The sequence below is a fragment of the Eurosta solidaginis genome, chromosome X (genome assembly GCF_040869045.1).
Source record: "Eurosta solidaginis isolate ZX-2024a chromosome X, ASM4086904v1, whole genome shotgun sequence".
Classification (NCBI taxonomy): domain Eukaryota; kingdom Metazoa; phylum Arthropoda; class Insecta; order Diptera; family Tephritidae; genus Eurosta; species Eurosta solidaginis.
The window spans coordinates 5,796,715-5,817,290 of record NC_090324.1 but is presented as its reverse complement, the minus strand read 5'-3'; the positions used below and the strand labels follow the sequence as shown (position 1 = coordinate 5,817,290).

The 20,576-nt window shown below is 35.5% G+C and overlaps 1 protein-coding gene and 1 pseudogene across 1 annotated transcript in view; one reads left to right on the top strand and one right to left on the bottom strand.

Moving 5' to 3' along the window:
• Nucleotides 1-20,576, top strand: part of Ca-alpha1D (Ca[2+]-channel protein alpha[[1]] subunit D) — a 6,221,746-nt gene that overhangs the window by 1,231,830 nt on the left and 4,969,340 nt on the right. The window lies entirely within an intron of this gene.
• On the bottom strand, nucleotides 338-2,109 carry LOC137234657 (uridine 5'-monophosphate synthase-like; annotated as a pseudogene).

Genomic DNA, 20,576 nt, shown 5'->3' with positions numbered 1-20,576 from the left:
AATTTTGATTAACTCACCAGCTGAAGAGCTTGCCAACCACTCACCGTTTGGGCTGAATTTAACCGCAGATACAGCATTGGAGCATCGGCCGGGAGTGATGTGTTCATTTGCACTACCACAGTATTAATATTGTCCAACACGATCTTTTAATGTTTGCTGCTGCAGCTAATTTTTAAAATTTTTTTTATTGAATGCATGTTTGGAACTTAATATGGAATGTTGAGTAATAGTATCTATATTATGTTTACATTAGATAATATAAGTGAAAGCTTTCAAACATCTACAACGAGCCGTTACATATCATATTGAGTCAGTCCATATCTTTTATCATAAAAAAAAAAAGAAAAGAACAAATTTAAGAGCGTTCCATGTTTGGAATGCCGCACAAAATGAAAGTGAGTTATATTTTTTGTGGCTAAAAATCGTATTTATCTGATCTATTTGAAAAACTTTTCTTCAGATTTGCATCTGTCAAATTTTCTTATGGAAGGCTAAGGTCTACCTTTATAAGTATCAACTCGTGCGCACACAGTATATGCATTTTCAATTCCAAATTAAACTCTGCTATTTCTCTAACGCTATACGATCAGTATAGGCCGCCCATAAGCGATCACGATATAACGCTGCTGCCTTTTCAACAGTTTTAGCTTGTATAATTCCACGTCCAACTACACCAATATCAGCACCACGCTCCTTAACCACATTTCCGGGCGTTTGATATTGTTGACCCAGCTGATCAACACTATCATCGATCTTTAGACCAGGCGTCAATTGCACTAAACCAGGAAAATTGAAACACTTCGCCGATTGGCAAACTACGCCGGAAATAAAATCAATATCTGCACCTTCTGTTGCTATTTTATTAACTGCTTCCGAATATTTATCATCGATTAAACTACCCGAATTTGATAATTCGGCTAACAAGAAAACGCTGCGTTTTTGAACATCTGCAGCACTATCTTCAAAGCCAGCATTTAGACCTTGTAATCTGCTACGACCGGTGAGTGTATGTGCGGTAACCAAATCAGCCCAATCGGCAATTTTTTAAATGCCTTTACCATATTGCAATGACACAGTATTGCCAATATCAGCAAATTCGCGATCTTCCATAAGTAGAAAATTGTGTTTTTCTGCAAGAAGACGTAAATTTTTGATGAACGCATCATTGAAATCGTCGATAATGTCGATGTGTTTTGAGCACACAAATGTAAGGTCCACAAATATCAGCGATATTAAGAATCTCTTCGGCTTTCGTTAGATCAGCGGCTAGATAAAGATTTGTCATTTTACTGGACAGTAAATTGAATAGTTTTTTGGCCACATCACTTTTTGTAAGTGTGGCGCGTTTTTCAAATGATAGTTTCGTACGTGAGAAGTCAGTGGTAACGTTTTGTTGTAGATTTGGAAGCGAGACATCACTGCTTATTTGCGACGCTGCTATATATTTGGCAACCGCATATACAGTATCAGATTTTATTTACCGGCCTTGTTTAAGGTCTTTAGCAGAAATGAAAGTGTAAATAATGAATGTATGCGACCATTGTGCTTTATTATATTGGCTACTCCCGACATACCACTACAACCGCATCTTTGACGATAATACCTTCTTTCTCCAAATCGCGCACTGTCTCCAACACACTTGAACCAGATGTCACAACATCCTCAACTTTGAGACACCTGCCTGCACTATATAAACCTTCAATCAGTTTTTTGGTACCAGAATCTTTAGCCTTTGTGCGCCGTAATAACATAGGTGTACCTTGGTGCACAGACACTAAAGTGGCCAATGGTAGAGTGGTATATGGCACACCGCATATATGCTTTGCCGTCAGTTGATGCTCATTTATATGCGATGCAACCAAATCGGCAACATTTTTTCATCACATGTGGGTAACTGACTATCACGCGCAAGTGAAAATATACAGGTGATGCTACTTTATATGCGATGCAACCAAATCGGCAACATTTGTCATCACATGTGGGTAACTGACTATCACGCAAGTCAAAATATACAGGTGAATTAATGCCCGTCGTCATCTTGAAATCACCAAATTTGAAAGCATTTATCTCATATAATTTAAGAGCGAGTGACTTACGTTCATCACACATTTTATCGGTTGTTAGACGCAAGTGTTTGGAATTTAACTATAGATTTCAAAAAGTCTCGTTATTGAAATAAAATAATTGCAAAATGTTTCACTACTTACCCTTTTGTTCGGCCACGCGTAAATTTGACATGAATTGAAGTGAAACGGTAAAGTAAATCTTTCGATTCATTTTTGTTTTTTCTGCTTCATTCTCTATACTGGAATGCTCAAACAACGTAGGTATGTATGTATAATACATACAAGAAAACGAGAAACGGCAGAGTTGCCACGTTGCCTAACGCGACCACCAAATGGTCAGTTTCTCGACGCCTCTGTCAATGTCCAAGTACTCCTTATCCTTTATATAGGACGACCACGATGGTCCACACCGCACCTTAAACCACCCCCCCCCCCACCTAAGTAAATAAAATAAACTCTTTTAAGGTCAATTCCCTTTTTTTTTAATATTTAAACTGAGAAAATATATTCTATATATTATATATATTCTTGTCTCCACATCTCACTGACACTATTGGTGATGAATCCGCTTTCTGTGTAGGGAGAGCGGCGCTGATGAAGTGTACTTCTTCGGGCACTCCCAGCACCGATAGGGATAAAATCTCATATGCCCATTCAAGTGGGCCACTAGGCATGCAAACGACGATAGCGCTCGGTTGCACACGCGGCAGTTGAACATACCACGCGGAGGTGAACCGTGAGGTGGCCGCCGGAACCACAATACGCCCTCATAGCTTGCGTAAAACTGGCCATACCAGGCAATGGTGTTCCCGCGCATTTTTACTGCTATCGGCGTCAGCAGAGCACGGAGGATGCAAGGGTTCACGCGCCGCAACCCCTCTGCCACCGCCTGCTGCACAAGCTCCTCCGGCGCGTGACAAATGAAGGACCCCCTCCGCCGCTCCGGATATCGCACATCCGCCACCACCTGGATGGGCTCCTCGTCCTCAGCCTCCACCGTCACTAAAATAAACTGCATTGGCTCCATTTTGACACTGAAAAGAACAAAAAAAAAGGGAAAACAACCACTAGGACAAATACTCAAATGCCTTATGAGTATCTCATACTTACGTCGTTCCACGGTGGTTGTTGCTTAAATATTGACAACGAAGTAGAAGGCATGTGCTCACCACAACCTTCCAGTAACGGGTCCTTAAAGTCCCGGTTACGCGGCTATAGCGTCTAGGAACCAGGGCTGCCATAAGCCCTTATAAGTACACATCACCCATACCTTTTGCGTGTATAATCCATAAACACCATAAGTTTCCACGAGATGGCAACCCACGGCACAACACCGACAGTTTCATTAGTGCTGTCATATTAAGAAAGAAAAGAAAGCGGATACCGATAACTACACCAAAGCAGTACCGAAAAACGCAAAACATCACAATCGGGACTGACGTGTTTTTTCTATTTTTCACTCATATGGGCATCTCATGCAGTACCAACCAGGCATACACAACAAAGAAATTCAAAAAAAGGAAAACAAAACAAAAAAAAACCTCTCCTGGACAAAGAAATTTAACATTTTTTTTACAAAGAAATTTTTTTGTTGTCTTCTTTTACCCGTTTTTTGGGCACTGTTTTCTGGCTGTGCGGCAGGACTTGTTGTTTTTCAACAACAAACATCACAAACAGTCATTATAAGGGCTCGGTACAAAAACAATCCGAGTCCCGAAATAAAAGAATCCCAACACGACAAACTCCCGAAATGGGAAAAGTCAACTGTTTCTACCGGCCTAGTGTGCTACTGCCCCAGTGACCTAGTTTTTTTTTTCAAGGGCAAGCAAATACATATATGTATATATATATTCGCACGCCACAAATTCACCATACCAGCTGTCAGCTGACCAATAAATACACGACATGGTTGCACGCCATCTCAAAATGGTACGTGCAATAGAACGCATCGCCAATCTGCATGCAAGCACCGGCAGTTGGTACACTTTCCAATTTAATTACGATTTGCGCTGCTCGTCATGAGCTTTCGCACAAAATTAAATACATACCTTTGTCGGCCCCTACGCTTCGCTTTAAACTCGCTTTTATTCATCTATTTTAATATACGTTTTTGTAATAAAACACCGTCGCTTCACCCAACCAACCTCACGGCCACTCGCCCTGGCACATCCATAAAATGCCACAGTCGACCTGAGAGCGACACGACACGTTATACGCTGGAACGGAGACCTCGGCCTCTACGTCCAGCCCAGAAAAACCTCAAACCCTCGAGTCTGGAACGGAGACCTCTGCCACTTCGTCCAACCAACAAAAAGCTTTCTCAAAAAAAAAAAACCGCAAATCTGGAATGGAGACCTCCATCCGGAACGACAAAAAACCACAGAAAAACAAAAAATGGTGCCACTCTGGAACGGAGACCTCGGCCTCTTCGTCCAGCCTTACTGGCCATCGACTATACACATATTACATTCTGAATTTCTATATTTATGTATAATTCAATAGTAAGAAATATTCACTTATAACTGTACATAACCGCTAATTTTTTCATCTTAGCCCAGGTGGCATGCGAAGCAAGTCGGAAAGGATTCCCGGCCATTTTGCGTCGTCAGACGAACTCCTCATTTAGATTAAGTTTAGTGTGTAAGTCTTATATTAATTTTTCTTGTTTCAGTGGAGGTCATTGGCGAACAACGATGTTGCGTATCGCAAGGGGGGCCGGCATGTTTAGGCAGGATGCCTAACTTTTTCCGCATCTGTCTGCGATCCCCCCAATGCAACCCTGCGAAGCGATACTCGATACTCGAATTAATTTGTAACCACCCACACCATCACCGCCACATGCATGTGCATGCATGTACATGTACGTGTATGTTTGTTTTTTGTCAGCACTCATGCATATGCATGTCGGGGTTGATGTGTGGGTGCCTTTCCCCTCCAAAACGGAGGATTTTACGGGTCAACGGTTGTAGCTTGCTATACATCCGGCCTCTTGGATTTCAACAGCCGTACAGCACGCATCTGCCGCCAACGATCTGTGCCGTTCCGATCACAATAAATTCAGGTAATATTGTAACCAACTAATTCATATAGTTATACAATAAACCACATATATTATAACGAGAAATCTCGTCTATTTGCTTATTTTCTATTCCATACACCTATTCCCACTGAGATCGACCCCGGTGCGCCCACCTACCTCCAGGAGCACACGCATCACGGCCGAACACCTATATCTTTGCCTGAAATAAATTATTTGAATTTTTTATTCCCTTATATATTTTGCTACGCCAAAACTTGTGTAATGTATGAAGTTGAAATATTACTTGCATGGCGCTGTCAAAGCATTGAAGCGAAGCGGCATGAAAGCATTCTATATAAACGCATAGGTGCGTTGCTTCGCCTGCTCTATGAGTTCAATATCTGAAAATTGTGTAATGTAGAACGATGCTTGAGGTTGAGATGTTGCTAGCATGGCACTGTAGACTGTTTTATGTAAATCCTGCCTTAAGCTGGAAACATTGGTGCTTTATCGGTAACCGTAACCATAACCTTTTAACAGCTGATTCGACTAACCTTATGAGAATCAATGCCATCGATTATTGGTGCCGCTAAAGTCGTAACCGTATCGTAGCCAACCAATTGGGTTTTGGTTTACCGTCGTAACGATAAACAGCTGATTACGTTAGGGATACGGATACAGCGATACGACATACGGCACCAATGACTCCGGATTTATATGGAACGCTTTTCCCAGTGCTTGTATTTGACATATGATCAATTATACAAGTTTACACTGTTTACATTACGTACAAAAGATTGCATGTAATAAAGTTTGTATGCAGTAAAGTGGTTTTTCTAAGATGGCAATGAAACGCTTTGACGTCTCGATTTGAAGCGACCAGATGAATTATGCAAATCTATCTTGATGCGAAGACTCTACCAGCAAAATACTATCCTGGCATGTATATTTGTAAGGATAAATGTCAAAAAGTACCTTTTTAACTTATTTGGCAGAGCGCCTCAGTAATACGTTTTTCCTATTATCGATATAGTGGATGAGCTATCACAATTCTATCGATCAATTTACGTGCAGTATAATCGGTATTTGGCAGTCATTAGTTTTGGCAAATTGAGTGATGAGTGGAAAATCATACGACAAAAAATTTGTGTTAAATAAATAAAAGAATAAAAAAATACAATAAAAGAATCTATCGCAGCATAAGTAAGGTAAGTAAACGCCATATGCGTCGATTAGTTAGCAGAGAAGGGAAAAAGGGTCGTGGAAAAATAAATTTGGATAGAAGTTTTGGTAGTTAACCAAATATTTAAATATTTATTTTTTAAAAATATTATGTTATTTATTTTTGAGTTTAAATATTTTCCAACTAATTAGAATTTTCTTTTTTTGAAGTTATTCAAAAATTTTAAGTTAACACGAAGACTCAATTAAAATTATTTTAAAAATTAAAGTAAAGGGTACAAAGTAGTTAACACTATATTTACTCCCGTAGAACCATATGAAAACAAATTTAAATTAAAAATTTGAAAATAAGAAAATATTTAAGAATTTTTTGGAAAGGGAGTTAACAATTTAAATACAATATTTAATTGTATATAAAAAATAAGTAAATTTAAATAACTTATATTAAAGTTTTTAAGATATAAAAATAATCTTAAAATAAATTTGAAATTTTAATTTAATATTAAAATGAAAATTGTATTTAGAAAAAGTTAAAATTATTTAAAATTTATATTTATGATTTATTACTATGGAAGAGTTGATTGATAAATTTAAATATGCAATGGCTTTAAAATATAATGATGCTCTTATTTGTGTAGAGAACGTTAAAGATCATGAATGGTTCCAATAAACGGTACACTATATGACGATGTTGCTTGTTGAATGTTAAAATACTTGGATATACGAATGAAATGTAGGGAGAGGTTAGTGGTACTATTTTGTAGATGAAACTTCCTGACTAGTGCTGGATCAATTTTCTACAGCTGTGGTTGTATTTGAAACAGTGGCAGTATTGTTTTGATCTGTCATTTATTTTTAAAAATGAGTTTTATCGTATTTACACTTCTCGTTTTAAGCGTTTTATATTGCGTAACTTAAAAATATGTTGCAATGTGTTGCGAAAAATCACTCAAAAATTTAATTTTTTTAATTATTTCACAATTTTTTTGTTGCATTTTTAACTACTTTATTATTTTTTTTATCAAAGTTTTAACAATTAATTAAGTTATTTTTGTTTAGTTCCAGCGGCTGTTGTTTTAAAGATTTTGTTTTTTTTTTATTCTTTCTTCTATATCACATAACTGCACTCATCCTGTTCGATATTTGTTTTAATTGTTGATTTCTTCTCACTAGCGTTAACAGATGTACCGCACAAATGTTGAGGGTAGATGGATGCGTATTTTATCCTGTTAATTTCGGTTATTGATTTTTTATTTAAATTTTAATGGTTGTTCTTGTTGTATGAAAATGCACTGAATATACTTTTAAAATTTATATTAAACAGCATTCAAGGATGTGATGATTCGGAGCAGGACCGTGTGCACATTTGCTGAAACCGGTAGATAGTTTGTAATTGGTCCAGGTAACTTTAAACAAATTTTCTTTGGTAGCACGTCACTTAGTTGCACTTTTATTTGCGGTATTGTATTGGTCAGTTTTGCAATACGTAAAGCGTCACATTCAGTGATTGTATCACATATAGACTTATATAAAAATTTAGGTCCGTTGGTAGAATCGCCAATATATTTGGTAGTTAACCAAATATTTAAATATTTATTTTTTAAAAATATTATGTTATTTATTTTTGAGTTTAAATATTTTCCAACTAATTAGAATTTTCTTTTTTTGAAGTTATTCAAAAATTTTAAGTTAACACGAAAACTCAATTAAAATTATTTTAAAAATTAAAGTAAAGAGTAAAAAGTAGTTAACACTATAGAAGTGAAACTGATCCGGCCGTGCAAATTTCTAGATCGGCGGATATTGAAGAAATGTTTCCTGATGAGCCAAGTACCTCTTTGTGAAAAGCTCGCAGAAAGTACCTCTTTGTGAAAAACTTAAAAAATGGGGAATTCGTAACAAAATAACATATAAAAGTCTTTCCGAACTTTTAACGATTCTTTTAGAAGAAGGAATGAATGTACCCAAAGTGCGGAAACACTTTTTAAAAATAAGTCTGGAATTTTAGTTAAAAATATGAGCCCGAGATTCTACTGTAACACAGGCATTAAAACGCAACTAAATATAATTGCAGAAACGTTAAATAATTATAACAACATAATTGTTGATGTTAATATTGATGGGTTACCATTATATCGCAGTTCTAGGGTACAAGTTTGACCAATTTTATTGCGACTGGTTAATATACCAAATACGGCAGTTTTCACTACTGTAATGTATCTAGGTAAATAGAAACCAAGTTGAATCACCCAATTTTTGGCTGAATTCACTGAAGAAGTAGCAGAACTTCGGGAAAATGGTTTCGATTTCAATGGCCGCTGTATAAAATTTACAATAAAGGCTTTTGTTTGAGATGCGCCTGCAAAAGCTTTTCTTTGCGGAATACTGGGCATACTGGGGGACATGTTTGTCCAAAATGTACTTAAGTGGGACACAAAATTAATGGCGTCCTAACTTATAGCACAGAGGCTGGAACGCGTGTTTCTAAAGAAGATTTTTTAGAACGAAATTACCCTGACAAACATGCGCCAGCTTTTAGAAATAATGTATCTCCCTTAGAAAATATTTGCATTGACATGATAAAACAAGTACCCATAGACGTTATGCACTTAATTGAAAATTTATCATGCGTATTATTAGCAATGAGTCAAACTATAAATTTAGAAAAGAAGCAAAAATTAACATATCTTCAAAACTAGTAGATTTACGTCCCTATATAGCAAAGTAATTTGTTCGAAAACCAAGATCTTTGGTTGAAATAGCGAACTGGATAGCCACAGAATTTCGTATGTTTCTTCTCTACTATGGAATTTATGTTTTTAAAGACGAAATTCCTGGAGATGTATAACATGAATTCCTTCTTTTACATTGTGCTTGCCGCTTATTGTTTTGTCCTAAAAAATTTAGCTCAAATATTGATTTAGCGAGTGATATTTTAAAGTTATTTGTTAAAAATTATGCTGCTGTGTTTGGAGAAAATAGCATTAACTACAATGTGCATGGTTGACTGCATATTGCGGAAGATGTTAAAGAACTTGGTATTCCTTCAAATTATTCCGCCTATTCTTTTGAAAATTATTTACAAGTTTTGAAATCTTACGTAAGACAACCAAGAAAAATATTACGACAAATATCAAATATGGTAATGCAGGAAGCAATCGTCACTGATTCTAATTTTTCAGGATTTAAGACTAAAGATAATTGCATAAACAGTTTTTATTTTGACGGATATATGCTATCCATACAACGTCCAAATAATTATTGTTCGCTGAAATCGCAAGATTATGTAGAAATAGTAGAATTCAAAGATCAAAATAGTAATGTTATAAAAGGAAAGAAATTACTGAATTGAAACAGCTTTTTCACAGAACCTATCGACTCTCTTACATTAGGAATATGCCCTGCCGACCTCGATCTTTCGCCTATTGTACAAGAATTTTATCTGGATGATGTCGAATACAAATTCTAATTCTAATTTTACATACTTGCATGTAGTTATTTACTTCCTTACTTTTATTTATTTTATTTATATTTGTTAATAACATTTTTTTCTTTTGGAGCACATTTTCAAAAAATTTGAGGCGCAAAACAAAAACTCCTCGACGGCGGCAATCCCAGCACAGAAGGTTAAATATAAGTAAACACTCCTTCTTTAACATGATTTATTATCAGAGCTGCGCAGTAATGAATATACTTGGTAATTAAAAAATTTAATTCTCAATTAGAATTATTATATTACTGGGGCCCTATTCAGTAACTGTGAGTTTTGAAATATACACTTTTTCGGTTTCATATAATTTGTATGAAAGAAAAATGTACATTTCAAAACTCATAGTTACTGAATAGGGCCTCTGGTACTTGGTAGCGAATACACCGTTTTTCAATTCTTGATCAATTATCTCAAATACTATCGATTACTTTCAATTATTTTCAAATATTTGCTCATATCTAACAATTGAGAATTAAACACCTCTACTTGATTCTATCAGCTCTGTTTATTACCTAACATCGTTTAACACATTTTGAAAATTATAGTTGCAGATGAAAATAGAGAACCAGCAGCGTTACGTGTGCCAGCAAATCTACAATAGGTAATCAAGCCTTTCATACGAAATTAGCACTTTAAAACATACCTCCCGTTGCCAGTGTCGATCACAATTAATAGTCGACCGCTCAGCAATTCGCGAATATTCCTACAATAACTACAATGATTATTACATATCAATCGACACTCGCAATGGATGAGTCTTTTTAGGGCAAATTTAAAGCTGTAGTCTTATGGTTAGACAGCACTGATATACTTAATTTTTCCTATATTTTTAGAATCTCGTCGGATCAGCATATCATCGTCGGTCATCGAACATACTACAGGTAAAGTTTTATCACACAACAACAAAAACTGCGCAATGAAAAAATATCTCGGCTACGTAAAGTTTGCCTTATATGTCGGTTAATTTAAATAATAATGTTTTTTTGCAAGCGACCTTGAAAAGGAAACGCTCCAAGTAGCTATACACTTTCATCATGGCGGATCTATGCAAGTGGTGAAAGGATTTCGGCTAATTGGCTCTCTTTTTAGCTGCTTTGACAATCCGTTTACCCAACTGAACTAGCGTACTTCGTGTTGTGCTTTATAGGAAATTCGGTAATTTACTGAGCGCTTTATTTCCACTAGATTGCAAAAAACGCCGATCGAAATTAATTCAGTTGATACCGGATTATTTATTCACACTATTAATAATGGTTTTTCAATTTATTATATAAGCCACCCAAAGCGTTTTCGAAGTTGTGTGCTGCAGCCACTGTAAAATATTTGAGAGGCAACTACAATCAATTGAGAAGAAATTAGAAAAATTTGATCACCTGCAAATGATAGTTGATACCCAAAATACCGCTATCATGGATGCCATAGCTGGGCTGAAAGTTGCTACCGAGCAGTTAGTTCGTCAGGAAGTACAAAATACACCTGTCGTAAAGTATTTTCCACTTTGTGACGTACATGAGATGCAGCAATTGGACGAAAAAATTACATCGTATAACAGAGGTATATATTTAAGTTAAATATCAACTTTTAAATACTTTTTAAATACCATTTGTGCCTTTCACAGGAATCTACGATTGCATTAATATTATGCAGCAATATCAAAAATTTGCCACCGATTATAAAAACAGGCGTGATAATTGCTTTGAATTTGGACGGAACTCATGGCAAAATTGGGCTGAAATCGTTCCCAAACTTGTATAGCGCATTGCCAGGTATTTGCGTATAACCCCTTATATAAATACATTGTTTTTGAAATTTAAACTTTTAGATTTTTAGGAGCTGTGTCTACACTTCCTTTTAAGGGATTAACCCCGAAGATATGCTCCGAAAAGGATTGCAATTTGCCAAGTCAAAACATTTTAAGAAGCTTAACCGACAAGAAAAAAAGGGGTCACAATCATAACAATGCATTAGTACAACAATATGTCAGTTGATCGTAATCAATGCATATATTCTTTTGACTTGACACTCTTCTGCACGGCGAATTGGGTTGAATTCGATTTGCCATCACCTTATTCTGACAAATTCGGCATACATATTTTAGAGGGTTGTCTATCATACATAACTGCATTTGAATTCTACTACGATCCGAGTAAATTTTACTATACGTTTACGAATAATAACTGTAGAAGCCGCTGCCATAATTTTTTAGACAAAAGGATTAACGGTTTGAGACCAAAACTCTTAAGTTAGTTTTATGATATATAATAATTTTATAAAAAGTATAATAATATTAGGACCTTTCGTTTGTCCAAAAGTTGTGCAAAACAACACTCATTTAAGGCAACAAAGAATCTTGTTATGAATTCTTATTTTTCGTTTTTTTCTAAGATTTTATTATATACCGAATATAAATATATACTTAACCACTATGTTAAATATTTGTTCAATACAAAAAATTTGCCCACACTTAAATATTAAAAAAAAAAAATAATAATATACAAGTACTTAATACAAATTTTACATTTTTAATCTTTATCACAAAGCCCTTAGTGAACTCAATCTTCCGTACAAAATGCAAATTCTGAATCATCTCATTAGTGCTTTATTGAATACCTAATGTGGTAAAAAATCTGGTACGTGTTGCTTTATTGGTCGGATTTTATTGTCAATGTAACAAATGACAATCAAATTTCATTATACCAAATTGTGATTCTATTAAGTTTCTGCGTGAAATCGATATAATAAACATGTATCATTTTATATAACTTTGTGGCTATAACTTTGAAGTTAATTTTAAATTTAAAAATTTTCTATACTTGTCCATATAAATGCATATCTTTTAAAGATAGTAAACAAGAACAAAAAACTAAATTTTAAAGAGAAACCCTAAGGAACAGTTTCGTAGTCATATATATAGTACTCCTATATTGCTAATACAAAATGCTCGCAATGAGTTTTGAATTCTAAATCAAAACAGTACAGCCTACAAAATTTTTGTGACTGTAGCAGCATAAGTGTGACAAGAAAAAATTTTAATTAAGGCACATTCGAATACAAAAACTAAAATATTTAAACAGCATTATATCCGCACGCTGATGTTTATGAGTGTACCTAGCCTGAAGTAACAATATATGAGTAGCTATTACATACATATATGGTAGTCGATTAAGTTTGGGACAATAGTTGGGGTTGATAAAACTTTGCCGCGTTTCTTGACATTTACTACATTGGCAGAAAAATATTAATCGCCATTAATTATATATGGTAAATTCACTAGGTCTCCCATTGTCTTTAAATACGACTCTCGTGAACACGGTCATCTATAAAAAGCCTGTAAAAATCTAAATGTAGGCCACCGCTTATCCTTCTATTAACGAAAATTATTTGAAATTTTAAAAAATAAAAAACAAAACAAATTATTTGGCAATAATTTAGTACATCTGATATACATAGGCTGTTGAATTGTAGTTTTTTATCCAAATTTTATATAATAAACCACAACAAAGCACATATGAGAGGTTTAAATTCAAAGCACATATGAGGAATATAAGACCTTGTGAATTATCTAATAATTTATTGCAATATTTACAAACATATTTTTTGTTCTTTCATATAAATTTATAAGCACAAAATAAAAACGCGCAAAAATGTTCACTAAATGAAATCAAAAAGTTTTGTCAAGGCACACAAAAAGAGACCTGGCCAAGTTTCAGAGTTGATAAGAGTTTATTTTTAATTAAACAAATGAATGAATGAAATAAACTAATTAAAAATTAGATCTAATAATATATTAATATAATTTCAAAATAAATAAAGTCATCTATTATTAAAAGTCTGATCAACTGATGTCTGAAAAATGTTTAAAATTTAAGTTATTTCTAATTAACAAAATGCTTGTGAACTGTTTTAATGATTAGCATTAACGTAGTACCTGTATAAAAATCATTAAAGACTGAATTTTTAAACTTGCTTATTTCAATATAAACCGGAAATGAAAATAAAACAAATTTTAATTATTGTTTTATTTTTAAACGGATTACATCGGTGAGTATCAGTTTACTACCATTGGGTTAAAAATGCGACTGTACGTATTTGAATCCTTATTGATGCGAAAAGGGACTACTCACTTATGTTCCCATATGGGTACAAAGGGGATTGGTCCCATCGAACCCTTTCGGGTATAAATGGGTACAATTAGTCTCTTCATAGGACATGTTCAAACAAAAGGGAACAGTTGAACTCATACAAAGAGGTCAAAACTGGCATTGGTCGCATACTCCCTTGCGACTCAACCCGGACTCAACCTAGACTAATCGCATTTTTTGCAGGGTGATGACTACATTTGTGTATGTGAGATAATAGCCGTGTTTTTTAACACGCGCGTATACGTTTCGTTTGCGCGTGTTAAAAAACGCCTATCTTCGCTTAGATAATGCTTAGGAGACCCATCTAGCGGCTGTGGTAAAACAACTAGCTACAGCAACAGGGTGTACCGAAAAGCGGAGACGCAACGCTCTGATGGCCATAGGGTATAACATATAGCTGAATCAGTTGCGATGAATTGTGGACACACATATAATACATAGAATTAGTGTACAGGGTGAAACAAAGACACATATTTCAGTTACATCTGAGTATAATGCGTATTGAAATTTAGTAGGACAAAATTTATGCGCAGCAATTTCAGAGGTGTATTTATAGTTTGTCTCTTAGCAGTCAATATAAAGTTTAAGCGTAAACGGATATACGCGTGTTAAAAAACACGGCTAATATCTTCACTTCGAGCTACTGCCCTACAGGACAGGTACCCGTTACCTAATCGATGACATAATCGTCACCAATAACTTGTTCACCAATTATCGTCTTATGGCGTTATTATATATAACGCAAAGCGACGCGAAGAGTCACTTTCACCCAAGTGAAACCAAATTCGTATCATATAAGAGCATTCATTCACTTCAGTGACTCTCAGTGACTATCGGTGACTGTAGGTGATTGTCTTACGTTTTTTCGTATTATATAGCGACGCAAAGTGTCACGAACACTCATTTTTACTGTCAAAATATTCACTTGCTTCTGGGTCGCGTTTGCTTAATTCACTTGGTTTTTTCATTGTCGTTTTTTTATAATTTTTGAGTAAAAATCTTAGCATTTCGGGAAAAAAAGATTGAAATTTTCCATAGACATAAAGGTTATATTTAGAGCTTCGTTCAATGTACATTTCATCACAAAATTTTACAGGAATAAAAAAAATATAAGCGAAGCCTATACAAATTATAGCCAGGGACCAGAACAGTTATTCCTTTTGTAATAAAAGTCCCTCAGAAAAAATGTTGGTATGGCCTAGAAGGTTCAATGTGGTCATATTAAATCGTTCCCGACATGGTCGAGCTTGTACCTTAATGGTGCTTGTTACCGGAACATACCGGATATTTACCCGGTAAAGGACCATCAATAACACTCCCTGAAACCTTCGGGGAGTTTCTTTATCGCTACAACAACAACAACAGTTGGTTATGATTTTTCGATAACAAGTTTCTAGTGCTAGAAGCAAAAATTTTAAAGTGTCCCTACAGGTTTCAAATCCAGATATTTACGAGAATGGATTGGTGAAAAATTCGTTTCATTTGGATGAACCGTATCTTAGTTATAGGGTCGTACTTTTATTCTGTTAATAAAAAATATAAGTTTGGATTTAACTTTTATTGGTAATTCTTTATTTTAGCTCACAACTGCTAAAGAGGTGTCAAAAGACGGGCTTTGGACCCAGGATCACGAACCCGAAAGCGGAAATTGGAAATTTTTTTTTAGGAGATATTTGCAAACAAAATTTAAAATTTTCACGTGGTTGTTGTAATTTTGATGATTTTGTTGTACCCACAAGAAAAACTGGGTAAAAGTGTTTTTCGCGGATATAGATTTGGTCTCCAAACCGGTGTTGGACCCACCCAGGGTATTTTTTATAAGCGCGGCCGAAGACCGCCAATGCAGAAAAGTGTTATGCGCAAAAATACTATGAATCCCACCCCCCGTTTCGGAGCGATCCGGGGCCATTTTGCGTTTTTTGGAAATATCTTTTGACAGAAATAAAATTTGGAATTTCCGCTTTCGGATTCGTGGTCCTGGGATCAAAACGCGTCTTTTGACACCTCCCGATATTTTTGGACGAGTTTTAGCAATTGTGAGCTAAAGTAGAGAATTACCCTTTTATTTTCGGACTTATAAAATAAATATCCGGATTTTATTTCTTTGTGTAGATTTTTTTGAAAAAGGATGCATGATTCGACATGAAAATGCTATGGGTATCCCCGGAATCCCATACAACTTCACGAAGGAATAGTTTTTAACCGGACTTTTTCGAGTCAAGAAAAAAAGCCTATTAAAATGAGTCACTGATTATAACTAATCGTTATACTATAGTTTTGTCACTATCTTTCGTCTTTCTTAGTTTTATGTCAAAAATCCAATATTCGAAGAACAATACCCAAAACTTGCAGAAGAGGAACGCACACTCACAAGGGAAACTCGAGTCACTCTAGCTCAACCTCGATCTAGATACTGTAACAGGTTAAACTCTTACCTATTCAGAATCAACCCCGACATACAAAACATATGTCCTGCTTGTAACCCCACATGACACCAACCATCTCTTCAATTGTATTGTGGAACCAACGCCTCTGACACCCCTCTAATTATGGTCCACCCCTGTTGAAACAGCAAGTTTCCCTGGGCTTCCGTAGCTTTTTCGTGCTGGTAATGTCGTCGCTACTGAAAGGCTTACGTTATTAGAAAAATAAAGAACCCCAGCATGCCGCTCGCACTTGGTGAAAAGATAAAATCAAAGCTGCTGACGAAGTATAAAGCAATTAACCGACCGATTGTGTGTGAGCCGTCGCCAATATAGACTCCCGACCTACACTACTCTCACTGGAGTAAGTACAGGCCTCTAAAGAGGGAAATGGGGTGCTGACCAAGCAGTTCCAGCTAAATGGTTCCCAAATGGAGCATCTAAGCGAACCACTAGATGCAGCTCAATGAACCCTATTATTAAAACCGTGTATTAAGGCATAGCAAAAGAAGAATGGAAACGCGTCAGCCCGGTTGATAAAGGCCCCTTTCATCAAAATTGTACCTTCAGACTTGGGGTCTAGCTGGGAAAATAGGTGCCTTTAGTTTCATTGGCAAAAATTGAGCCTCAACGAGTCGGTTATTGCAAGGATGTTGTATTATCTTTGACAATTGTTGTGCTGCTACTGTTACAATGGCTCGGTTTTTACAGCCAGCAACACATTTTCCATCCGTAGAGGATTATTGCCAAAAAAAATTACAATTACCAGCAAATGGTACACATCACTCGAAAGCACCACCACAAATGTAAAAGAAGCTGGGAAGAAGATATGAACATAGCCATAAAACCGATTTGGGAATGATTCAAAACAGTTTTCCATTTATTTCGTATTAACATTTTATTTGGCATTTGAAAAAGGAGGCTAAAGTGATACACTCAGGCATAAGTATGTTTGTTTTCTTTTTTATTTTTACATGTTCACAAAATGGAATTTGAATTATTGAAATAATAAACACTGCACTTAACAACAATATTAACATCTATTGATTTACACCGCCTCTTATTTACAATTATCAGGTGTTTACCTGCAATATTGCCAGCTCGTTAAAACGATGTTATTCCGAAAAAATTTCACTGCAAAGTTTACCGAAATAACAAAAGTAATAAGTGGTTATACTGGCTACGTATTGGGATTGACAGTCTCAGTGAATACGTGGTGAATACGTAGTGACTACGTAAGAGAACGAACGCGAATACGTAAGAAGTTACAAAATACGAATTCTGGGTGAATGTGAGTGAATGCGACGCAAACATTCACGGTGACATACATAATAACGCCATTAATGACTTTTACATTGCTGTCGTGAAAAAGGTAACGCATGCGCTCTCTCAAAATAGTGTACGTGTGACTCGCTTTCTCGCTCTTACCTATTGTGTTTTCGACATTCCTTCTCGCTCGATGTTATTTACATTTTTAAGTTACTTCATCAGTTATGTTTTCGTTATCGCTAACCAAAACATATGCAACAACAACAACACGGGTAACTGACCTATCGGTTACCCGTATCGGTTACCTTCTGTCAAATCGCTTTTTCCATGAATGAAACGCGCCCTTTATGTTCAGATAATATTTAATTATAAATTATTCATATATACAATGTTCTTTAAAATTTAAATTATTCGCTTATTACTCTAGTGAACTTTACATATGTGAATTTTTATATTTATAAACTATATAAATACATTAACGTCTATTCATAGTCGTGCCCTTTCCGAAACCTTGTTTTGAAGTTCTTATTTTTCCTGCGCTGGTAGTGTTGCTCATCAGTTTGCAGAGTCATATTAGTTTGGTAGGTATAGTAACATCAGACGTAGCGAAATTAGGAAGCATGTCAGGAGTATCACCAGAATCCAAAGAAGCATGGCGATTCATTTCGTCACCTCCGTTTTCTTCCATATCCGGATTCATTCCATACTAGTCATTATAAATAGCTTGTAGATGCCACATAGGTGTAACCATACCCTCAAGATCTTTCCGTTCAAATCTTGTGGTGTACAATGAGCAAACTTTTCATAAACATGTACACGTAAACTTGTATTTGTTCTAAATTGTTCACCACATTCTAAACATAGAAAAGATGTTCTTTCATCCACTGATTTCTCATGTTCCTGTATTAAGTGTTTGCGTAAATACCATTGTGGTTACAATATGGACAAACAGTCAATTCTAAACTTTTCGTTGTTACATCAACTGTTTCAGCTTGTTGTACACGTAAATGAAAATTCATACTTGAATGTATTTTCGTCTTCCAATCGCATAATTTACATTTTAAATAATGACTATTAGGCATATGAGAAATCTCATGGTCCAATAATTTGTTGAAGCTTGGTGTAGCTGCTTGAATATCACAAAATTTACATTTTGCACCACGTTCGTTATATTTAAATTGTAAATATTCTGGTTTCTCTACACGATGCATAAAGTTTAGATGCTTTTTCCAACAATGTGCTGAATTTAATTGAAATACATACATTGGGCATTGTCTCATGATAAATTTTCCATAAATATACTGAGCCTCTTTATGTAGGCTCTTTTCTTAACATCTAATTCTGGTCGTACCGGATATGACAGGTTTGCTTCAGGTTATAATCCACACTCATACTATTTTCAGATTCTGTTTCATAATTTTCATCATTTTCAACATTGGACTTTGCATCAACATCATTATCATCATCGTAATTTTTTGATAACTCTGTTTTAAGCTTCATATTTATCAAAGGTTCATCTTCCTTAGTATTAGAATTAGAAACATTGTCATCTTCGGTTAAGTTTTTATCAAGTTTAGCTTTTTTCCTAGGTTTAAATTCTTTACTATCCGTACTAGAACTAATACCATCATCAACATTTTTCGTGGTCTGTTTGAGTTTTTAAATTTGCCAATGGATCGCCTTTATCAGTATTAGAATCAGAATGGCCTTGGCCATCTTCACCGTGTTGCAAAGTAGGCGACATATGTTGGTGTTGATGTTTGCGCATATTGCGGATATGTTGGTGGTTTACTAGTCATTAATTGTTTAGAAGTTTCAACTTGTTGCGATTGTTGTTGTTGTTGATGGCTGATGAACTGGTGTTAACGTTTGTTGTACAATTTATTCGGGTGATTGCACATATTGTTGGTGTTGTTATGGTGCTGGAAAACCTTCCGATATTGAAAGTCCTTGATTAGTGTAATCCCCACGTAGTGAACTACTCCTGTGACCGCGTCCGCGGTAACTATTACATCTGAAGGCGCTTAAGTTACAGGCATAGCTGACATCGCTTATATAACAGGTTGACTCTAAAGTAAAAACCAAAACAAAATATTAGAATCAGTGTTTATGAATAACATATTTAAAATAAGCTCTTACAACAACGTGATCGGTGGCTACATCCCCGTGAAAGTAGTGTGGTGTTCCTCCTTGTATAAACGTAGGTACTGGATGTGCTCAGCCGTGCAGTTTTCTTCTAATTTGAGCAAATGTATGTTCTTACAGCCACAGCTGGAATATTTGGGATATTTCTATCCTCACATCGTCAAAATCAAATTACCTAGAATGAAAAAGAAACTCATATCAGTAAGAATAGATTAAAAGTTTTTAATATAAGCCGAAAAGTGTTCCATAAATAGGGCTCCACACATAGCTCTTTTCCAAAGGCACAAGAGAAATTTCAGATAACTAGAATCAGGACCTGGTAAAGTAACTTCAAATGAACCTCCACCATGCCTATGCATCTTCCGTTGGCAGGGGTACCCAAAGATACTTTGCTGTTGCATTCATAGAGAACATAAAATTGTAACAAAGGACAATTGATTGATGTTACGAAGTAAATTAATTAGACGTGCTACAATAACAAATAAATACAGATGACTGTTTAATCTATTATGCGAAGTTCTTGAATGGATGTTCAAATTGAAAAGGACAAATTAGTGCTAAAATTGCTTTCCCCGACTAACCCGGGAGCGAATTGATATGACTACGCCTATCCTTCTTTAGCAGCAGTGCCGTGCACCAGTTCTGTTTTGGACAGGAAAATAAACGTTTGGTTGTCTCCAAGTTGATCATATGATACAGAATATACTCGTTTGCTACATCTTATTTTCCCCTGAAAGGTGCATTTGTTGCATCATCAATTTCATCATTACTATAAAGGCCATCTTGCTCACAGCAATCCAACAATCTATTTGTCCGCAAATTCGTGGAACTAAATTCCTA